Source organism: Lagenorhynchus albirostris, chromosome 2 (assembly GCF_949774975.1).
Source record: "Lagenorhynchus albirostris chromosome 2, mLagAlb1.1, whole genome shotgun sequence".
Classification (NCBI taxonomy): domain Eukaryota; kingdom Metazoa; phylum Chordata; class Mammalia; order Artiodactyla; family Delphinidae; genus Lagenorhynchus; species Lagenorhynchus albirostris.
Window position 1 is genome coordinate 1,225,171 of NC_083096.1, and position 10,162 is coordinate 1,235,332.

The window sequence follows — 10,162 nt, forward strand, 5'->3', positions numbered from 1 at the left end:
TCCCGTTCCGATAGGGAGAAATAGGAAAGAAGAGAGGAGTGGCAGAACCAAGTAATTCCCAAACCGAATGGGGCAAGTTCCACTAGACCGCAAACCTCGAGACCAGTCCTCGGCCCTCTGGCCCCACCGTCGGGGGGCGGCTCCTGGTGGCCCCCTCACCGGAACCCTGGGGTGGGGGTGGGCCTCGCACTTGTTTTTAAAAATGGAAGTCTTTTTTTTTAAAACGTTATTAGTTCTTTCATTTATTTATTTTTAATTTATTTACTTATTTATTTTTGGCTGCGTTGGGTCTTCGTTGCTGCGCGTGGGCTTTCTCTAGTTGCGGCGAGCGGGGGCTGCTCTTAGTTGCGGGGCGCGGGCTTCTCATTGCGGTGGCTTCTCTTGTTGTGGAGCACGGGCTCTAGGCACGCGGGCTTCAGTAGTTGTGGCACGTGGGCTCAGTAGCTGTGGCTCGCGGGCTCTAGAACGCAGGCTCAGTAGCTGTGGTGCACGGGCTAAGTTGCTCCGCGGCATGTGGGATCTTCCCGGACCAGGGCTCGAACTCGTGTGCCCTGCATTGGCAGGCGGATTCTTAACCACTGCACCACCAGGGAAGCCCCTTGCCCTCACACTCTTGTGATGGGAGTGGCGGCCCTGGTCTCTGAGTCGCCTCCTGGGCCATCCCCCCATTGTCCTGGGGAACAGCATTCGGCTTCCTGGAGGGTCTGACTTGTCCTAACCTTATCGTAGGTCACTCAGCCGCACCCTGAGTGCTCTGTTTCTGCAGTAGGGTAGGCTGGGAATGTCCAGATCTTTAAGGTCTGCTTCCTGTGTGCTCCGTGTGAGGCCAGCCTCCAGGCTTTTCTCTCCTCTTGCGTTTCCATTTCCTGGGAGGAGCCAGGCTGGTCCTTCCACACTTGCTCAGAGCTCTCCTTGGCTAAATACCGTTGCTCTCAAGTTCTACCTTCCACAAAACACCAGAGTCTGAACACGCTCGAGCCACATTCTTTGCTACTTTATAACAAGGGTCCCCCTTGCCTCCTTTCCAATAACACACCCCTCATTTCTGTCATCAGAATGGCCTTTGTCATCCATATTTCTACAACATTCTGCTCAGAATTACTTCCTCCTTATTCCCTGAGACAACTCAGTCTTTCTCTCCAGCTCTCTCTTCTTTCTGACCTCTCACCGGAATCCCCTTTAAGGGTCCGTTCACAACAATGTGGGTTTTTTCTAGCAGACATTTCCAAACGCCTCCAGCCTCTACCCATCACCCAGCTCCAAAGCCATTTCCACGTTTGTAGGTGTCTGTTACAGCAGCAGCCTACTTCCTGCGCCCATTTCTGCCTTGGTCAGTTCAGGCTAACAAAATACCATAAGCTAAGTGGTTTATAAACAGAAGTTTATTTCTCACTGTTCTGGAGGCTGGGAGTCCAAGATCAAGGTGCTGGCGGATTCAGTGTCTGGGGAGAACCCCCCTCCTGGTTCCCAGACGGCCGTCTTTCTGCTGCGTCCTCACACGTGTACCTCACAAGGGGGTGAGGGGGCCCGCTGGCTTTTATGAGGGCACTAATCCCACTCACGAGGGCTCCTCGCTCAAGCCCTAATCACTTCCCAAAGGCTCCATCTCCTAATACCATCACCTTGGGGGCTAGGATTTCAACATATGAATTCTGCGGGGACACAAACCTTTAGTCTCCGGTGGGTCACCTGAGCCAAGTCCACGGAAGAGCAAACGTTTTCTAAATGAGCTCAGCTGAGAGCTCGCAGTGGCCTTCATCTGAGGGATGTGCCTGTCGCATGTCTGGGGCTGGGTTTCCCCGCCCACGATGTGAACTCACAAGACAACAATAAGAGCTGCTTTAACAACAGCAAGTCTGTGCATCGTGTCCGTATGGCCAGATCCGACAGTGGCCTTGCTGGACTCCTTCCCTGACTCTGGGAATGGGCCCTAAACATACAAGATTGGTATAGACCAGGCAGTGCTATAGAGGTGTAGGTAAGTGCAAGGTGAGTCCATCATCTTGATAACATCTCTATGTCCAGCCCAGGATGTGGCCAACTGGACGTTCTCCCAGAGGGTTTGTGCATCAGGGAGGATGGATGGTTCCACAAATGGATCATCCGACCACCGGCTGCTCTGGGAGGGCCCACAGGAGTGGCCGGGATGGGACGTCTGGGCCCCAAAGCTGGGAACAGGCTGCCCTCTGCTGGCGGCTCGGGGGCCCCTGGCGCCCCAGCACAAGGCCATCCGCCAGGCTCCTACACTAGCCACCAATCTCAGGAACACCGGTCATCCAGAGTAGCCGTGGTGCGGAGGGGGCGGGTGCACCTCCTGGGAGCCAAACTGGGTAAAGGCAGAAGGCTGTACCCAGAGGCCGGTGGCTGGCCAGGAAGCCCCTAAGGGCAGCGTGGGGCGGGCAGCAGGGGAGGAGGGGGGGTGGAGGCTGGCCTGCAGTGAGTGAAACCCAGTTCCCCTGAAACCGAGTCCCCCTGCCGAGTTCATGATTAATCTCTCTACCCAAAACTTTATTCCCTTTCTTATCCCACCCCTCAGGATTGAGGAGTGTCAAAGTAAAGGGGGGGATGGAAACCAAGCAGGACCCTGCAGGACCTTCCCGGGTACAAAAGCCCCTCCGTGTCCCCCGTTTCTTGTTTGCAGCAAAAGGTTTTGGTCTCCGGGGCCTTCTCTGAGTTCCAAAGAGCAGGCTCGACGGTTAATGATCAGGACAAGATCACCGGCCTCCTAGTTCCTCTTGAAGGGATGTAGGTAAGAATCTTTGAGTCATTCTGCAGAATCTAAGACCCCCACCTCCTGGAGGACGGTGGCTACATGCTGACCACGAGCATGTAGACCCCAGACAGATTGGAACCAGAGGGTTGATGGTTGAGATTCCTGAAATATCACCCGGTCACCTCACCACCAACCAACCAGAGGAAGGTCCAGGAGCAGATCAGACAACCCATAACCCTGTCCCCTCACACTGTCTTTAAAAACCTTTGCCTGAAAGCCTTCATCTCTGGAGCACGAGCTACCCATTCCCCTTGCTTGGCGCCCTGCTAGTAAACCCTTACTTTGCAGCAAACACCAGCTGTCAGAATTTGGTTTTCTGTGCTGTAGGCACACAAGCCCTTGCTTGGTAACATGGGGGCCCCAGAGGAGGAGGGGGCTGTGGGAAGGGGCCGTACCTTGCAGGTGGCGTCTTGCGGTAGGCCGAGAAGTGGGCGCCCCCAACCCCGTTCCCCAGGGTCCCTACCACCCCACTTCCTGCACATAGGTGTGCTCACCGCTGGACGCAGGTGAGCTTCTCCCTCGCAGGATTTGCGTGCTCGTAGGGCCCTGTGGTCTGCCAAATCCAAATGACCCACAGGAAGAGGGGCCGAGGGTCTCTGCCCGTTCCGGGATTTCTTCTCATTTCTGTGGTGGCTGAGCGAGGTGTCCAGGGCCCTTCAGGAGATGCATTGTGGGACCAACGCCCGGTTTCAGGAGGGGCCACGCTGTGGGCTCTTGGGGTAGGACGGGAACGCGTGGTCCATCCTGGGGGGAGGCAGCTGAGGATGGCCGGAGGGGTGAGGATAGGGAGAGGGAGAGTGGGGGCTGAGAGCTGCTCTCAGATGTGGGAGGAAACCCCCGGCAACTGAGCAGGGTCTCGTTCCCAGACCTACATGTGCTGACCTGTGGTGCGGGGGAAGAGCCATCAGGCATCAGCGACTGGACGATTCCGGCCCCTGCCCCTCCCCTTCCCTGGCCCCCTTCTCCCTTCCCTCCCCCCTGCCTCCCTCCTCCCCATCCCCTGCCCCCTCCCCTGTCTTCCTCCGCCCGGCTGTGCCTCTAACCCCCTGCCCCCCACCATGAGAAACACAGGGGGAGGCTTTAAATTGGATTCTCAGCCCCACCCCTAAGAGTCTGATTCATCCACCTGGGGGCCTGGGAATCTGTATTTGCAAAGCCCCTCAGGTGATTCTGATGCCCGGGGTCAGCTAGGCTGGAGGATCTCAGGAGGAGTCCGGCCTCTAGGCCAGCGCCTGCCTCCACCCCCAGCCTGAGCTCTGCACCCCACCCGGCAGCTGGTGCTGCCTCTGAACAGGCCTAATGATTGGAGAGGACCTCCCGGAACTCGCTGTTTCTATCCCTGGAGTCACCCAGGACAGGCCCACCCTCCCGGCTGACAGTCCTTCAGAGACGCTGAGTCCGCTCCTGGGCCAGGGTGGGTGGGCAGGGGGCAGACAGACATCCCTGCCTCCCCGGAGTTCCCGACTGAGGCACGAGGGGCCCTGTTGGCCATTTCATCGTCTGAGAAGGAGAAACGTGGCCGGGGTGGGGCTGTCCCAGGGCTGGAGAAGCAGACTGGGGGCTTGCACCGGGTCAAGGGGCAAAGCAGAAGCCACCCCCTCGGAGAAGACCCCACCCTGCCGCGGCCGGCTCCCTCCCGACTCCTGCTTTTGGACATTTTGGAGGTTTCATTCCTTGTCTTGTGCACTTAGTGCCGTGGCCTCTGTGAAGTCCTTAAATGCATTCACTCATTTAATCCCCACAAGAGCCCTCTGAGGCCGGCGCTGTCATTACTGCCATTTACCAATGACCAAACCGACCGCAGCCTAGGATGGGGCTCAGGGTCAAATGGCAGAGCAGGATAGAAACGCAGATTGCTGGGTCCAGGCCTGGGTCCTGCACCACGTACCTGACACTCTGCTTGCGAAGAAACTGCCTCAGGCCGGGAAGTGTGGGGTGCGGTGCTGGGACTGTAGCAATAGCCAACACTCACTGAGCACATCCTGTGAACTCAGGCACCCATCTGGGTGTTGTCTGACATGACCCCTCCACCAGCACTGAGAAGTGGTCATCTTATCCCTTTATTCTAGAAGAGTAAACCGAGATGCAGTGAATTTTATGTGGCTTATTCAAAGTCACTCCCAGGGGTGGGGCTGAGATTGGAACTAGCTGTGTGACCCTGGGCCCACCTCCTCCCTCTGGGCGTCAACCTCTCCTGTGTGAATGGAGACGTTGGCCTCAATTAATTCCAGAGAAGTGCTGCTCGGGCTTGAGAAGCTCCTGGGGATCTTGCGCAGGTGCAGATTCCAGTTCCGCTGTTGGGTGGGGCCTGAGACCCGGCACCTCTCTCGGGCTCCCAGGGGAGGGAGGCACTGATGCTGCTGGTCTCAGGACCACGCTCAGCAGCTGGGCTCCGGGACCCACCCAGCTCTGATGTTCTGTTTATGGGCCTGGGGAGACTTGCCCCAAGGCCGTGAAAATTCCGGAAGCAGGTTATGGTGAATAAAGCGCTTAGTGGGCATTTCCCGCTCCTGGCCAAGCCCCTGGCCCTGGGCCCTGACACTTGTACTCTGCGACCTCAGCCTGACCCCTCGGGAGGGTTCAAGGGCTCCCTCCTGGGCCACGCAGGGTTGCCTCTCCCTACAGAAGGAGTGAGGGAGGTCCCTGCTCACCCTGCCTCATCCCAGAACACAATTCACACCCAGTATGACTCACTCTGACATTCCTTCCCACCAATCGGCCGGAAGATCATATTCAAGAGTATGCGAGGGGCTTCCCTCCCTCTCCTCAGCCCCTCCGCCTTGAGCCATCTCTAAGCTTCTCCTTGACTCCAGTCCCAGGCTGGACAACTCACGGCCTTCTCTGCCTGGCCTTGACAATGGCATTTAGAGGAAGGTCTCAGTTATCAGAGGAATACAAGTGAAAATTCATAATCCTCGCTATGCAACTCAAAAGCAAGCAGGGAGACCCCAGCACCACGGTCCCCTCAGGTCGAAGGAAGTCCTGGGGACATTGTGACCTTTCTCTCCATCCTTTTTCCTCCATCACGCCGCTATCCCATGTGATTTTATTTTATTTTATATATATTTTTTGCGGTACGCAGGCCTCTCACTGCCATGGCCTCTCCCGTTGTGGAGCACAGGCTCCGGACGCGCAGGCCCAGCAGCCATGGCTCACGGGCCCAGCCGCTCCGCGGCATGTGAGATCTTCCCGGACCGGGGCTCGAACCCGTGTCCCCTGCATCGGCAGGCGGACTCTCAACCACTGCGCCACCAGGGAAGCCCCCCACCATGTGATTTTAATGAGGTCTTGTGAATGGTTGCCCTTTAGGAGGAGAGGGAAGAGCCACCCACCGGTGCAGGGAATGTCAGAGCTGGAAGGGGACTTATGAATGCTGGGACAAGCCTGGCACATGACCAACGAGAAGCCTGCTGGATACCATTCTAGGTGCGAAGGTGTGGAAGCGAAGACGCCAAGCTAAGTGACTCTTGTCTCTGAGGTTGCGGGACTGAAGGGGTGGAAAAAGATACTTTCTTGTCTTGAATTTTTTACAGCAAAAGTGCATTCAAGTATTACTTGCACTTCAAACACTTTGTTATTGTTAAAAGACAAAGAAAGCCATGAACTGGAAAGCATTCTGTGTGCCCGAGTTTGCCCAGCTGGTGCCCGCGGGTTGACTGAGGCCCCTAGTTCCCTGGGCAGCAGTCAGGCTTCTTCTGATGGTCCTGCCCCTTGACCCAGTGTCCCCGAGGATGAGGGTCATTCCAGGGAAGCACCTTTGCTCCTAGAGCAGGGGCATCCAGATGCTTGGATGACGTGGGGAAAGGGAAAATTCTGCAGGCCCCGACCTGAACCCACAGTCCAATCTCGGAGCAAATGCCTTCAAGCCCAGACTCAGCCCCGTCAGAGAGAGGGCAGTGGGCGCTCCCGAGACGAAAGGGAGCCCTGGTGAATCAGGAAAGTTATTGGGCTGGAAAGTGATTAAAGGCTGAGCGTGGGAGGGGATTTCCACCAAGAGATCCCAGCCCAGGAGCAAGCCTGGGCAGTGCCCTCTTGCCATCTGTTGCAATGGTGCCGTAAAACCCAAATCGCTGGAGACTTGAAACCTTGATCCATTTTTTCTCTGTTGCCCTTTAGAAAAACAGAGATCCGAGGAAACCCCAAAGCCCTAGAACTAAGCGCGCTACACCAAAGGGGTGTGGGCAGGTCAGGAGAAGGCTCAGGGAGAGGAGGGCGGGGAGGAACTGTGGACTGAGGTTGCGTGTGCGTGTGTGTGCGCGCGTGTGTGTGTGTGCGTGTGTGTGTGTGCGCGCGCGTGTGTGTGTGCGTGTGTGTGTGTGCGTGTGCGTGTGCGTGTGTGGTGTGTGTGTGTGTGTGGTGCGGGGGGAAGCAGACTGCGAGCAGACCCACTTTCCTGTCCCATCAAGGTGAGGGGAGCTACCAGACCTCAGGGACCTGGGACTGCAAAGCAGACAGGGGAGGAGAAGAGATGCTCCTCTCGTCTCACCAAAGGGGAGACAACCGATCCCCCCAGAAACCAGCCAGACTTTCTTACAAATCTAACACGGGCTGGGCAGCCTTCGTTGTATGGGACCAGGAAACTGAGGTCAGAGAGGGGACAGACTTGTCCCAGGTGTCACGGAGCTGGGGCCCCGTCTCCCGGCTCAGTGCTCCGTCCTCCACCCCGGTGGTTTGGGTGCATCAAAATCACCTGGAGGCTGGTTACAACACAGGCCCCAAACCCAGAGCTTCTGACTTGGCAGGTCCGGGGTGGAGCCTGGAACCTGCATTTCTAACAAGTTCCCAGGTGCCGCTGCTGACACACTTGAGAACCGCTGCTCTAGACCCTTGCTGTCCAAGCATGTTCCGTGGAAGCTTCTAGAAAAGCAGAATCTCAGGTCTCACCCCAAACCTACCGAATCAGAATCCGCATTCACAAGATTCCCCAGGTGAACTGTTTGTACCTTGCAGTTTGGAAGCACTGTCTGCACCGCATGGCCTCTTCCTTCCTGGGAGCCCAATCCAGGCAGCCTGGAGGAGCCGTCCAATCCCAGTTGTCAGGGGTCTAGGAGGAACCTGGGGATTCCCATGTTTCCCGGGGCGGGGGATGGGCGAGCGAGTCACAGGGGTAGGAGGGGCCGCACACCCAGCCCAGGGGCTACTCTGCTGTGGTGCCCACCCCCAACTCCAGAAGGCCCTGCAGTGCCCACCTGGGGAATTGCCAGGCCAGCTTTCTAGCTAGCCCCAGGGATTTTATTTTATTTTAAAAATATACGTAATACACATGTACTTAATGTCATGTACCCACCATTACAATATCATGCAGAATAGTCTCACTGCCTTAAAAATCCCGTGTGACCATCTGGTGGTTATTATTATCATTCTAAATAATATACCTAGACCTCTCCTCATTAGTTCATTCACTCTAGGTAGCGTTTATTGACTCCTGACAATGAAAGAATGGGAAACTCCATCGTTATCCCTTTTCCTCCTCCCAGTTTTTTTCAGTTCCGTTTCCGTTTCATCCACTCACTCAACATTTAGGTGCTGGGTCCACAAGTAAAGGAAGCAGATGAGACTCCCTGCTGGTACACAGCCTACGTTCTAGCAGAGGAGACATACAGGAACTAAGGAAATATCAAGACTTGTAGGTGGTGACACGCGGTATAGAGAAAAGTCAAGCAGGGAAGGGGATGCAGTATGTGTGCCTGTGACTATGTGTGTGAGTGTGACTGTGTGGGGGGGATTTAAACAGGGTGGTGGGGACGACCTCACCGAGAAGGTGATGTCTGAGTACAGAGCTGTGTGAGGTAAGGAAACGAACCTAGAGATGCTGGGGGAGGAGCGGTCCAGGCAGCGAGGAGCCCGTGGCCTTGCGGGCAGGCTGGTGAGGAGACTGGCTGGAGGTGGGGGAGGCGTGGGGTACAGGTCAGGAAGAAAGGGGCAGGCCCCCCAGGGCTGCATCACCGAGGGGCCTCAGGCTCTGGAGGATTGCAAGCAAAGGGGTGATTCTCCCTTCAGTTTAAATTTGTACCGTGTTAATATACATTCTCTTTGTAAATATAATGATCTTCAATGCTTGTTCTATGGACTGAGCGTCACAGTGAATGAGCGCTAAAGCGAATTTATAATCAGATCAAGTGCACATTGTAGAAAACAGCAGAGATTTGACTCCCTGAGCCTCTCTGGGCCCCGTCCTTCCTTCCATCCCATGCTGTTCCCATCTTCCTTTCTACCCCGTCCCAGGCAGCCACCTGGAGTGGACCGGGCGCCCTACTCCCCACTAGGGAGGCTCAGAGCACCTCCAGCCCGCTGCTCCCTGGGGCCATTTTGCAGTCCAGCCCATTCCAGCTGGATGCAGACGGGCTGACGGTGCAGACCAACTTCCCTGGGCGGGGGAGGTGCACGGGGCAGAGGGAAGAACCAGCCCCGGTTCTGCCCAGCAGAGTCCCCTGTGGAGTCCACAAGTCCACTAGAATTGACTGAGTGTCTCTGGGACTCAGCACTGCCCCAGCCAAGCCCCAGAGGCTGAGTGAGAGCTCCATTCCCAGGGGCAGTTTACCCAGGGACTTGGTACCCAGGGGCGGTGTTCCCCGGGGGGGTGGGGTACAGATGCCCTGGCACTAGCCCCCTGCACCCCGCCCCTCTAGATCCTTCTGAGGCTCAAGTAATCCAGCTGGAGTCTGAGCCTCTCCCAGATGGGGCCACCAGGCAGACACCAGTCTGGGCGAAAGGTTTAGAATGAGCCATCTCCCCTCGTCCCCGGGGGGTGGGGTGGGGGGCAGGACTCCCACGTTCCAAGGACCTACACAGGACGCCGGGGGGATGTGAGGCTGGGAACCGGACATTTAACTGGTAACGACCTTTCCAGCAATAGAGTATGCCCTGCTGAATTTCCTCCCATGGCCTCCCCGTTACCCAGTGCTTCTGTCTTTTTCCGGCCCATTCTCCTGTGTCCAAAAGCCTGGCACCCCTCCAGCCAGGAAGCTGAAGAGAACAGTGTGGGTGGCTGGTTCACGTTTAAAAGGAATGCCGTGTACCCTGATGCTTACAGAGAGGTGCTGTGGTGTCAGCAAAAGATCCTGGGTCCTCTCAGCCACCACGCAATCTCATCCCAGCTTTGCCATTTACAAAGCTGTGTGACCTCATCTAGGTTGCTCGGCCTCTCTGATCTCATCTGCCACGAGACTCAAAAACACGTGAGAGCTCTCTGTAAACTTTCCAAGCCCATACGTTTGTGAATTCACCTGGGTCTGGAGAGAGCACCAATGTGTCCCAGGCCCGGAGGAGGAGGAAACGACAGCGATAAAACAGTCAGGAACAGAGCTGGTCTGGAGCCCTGTTTCCTCAGTAGGATTCTGGATCATGCAGGACTGTGCTGGGTTGGTGCACTCAGGAGATGCCTATGGA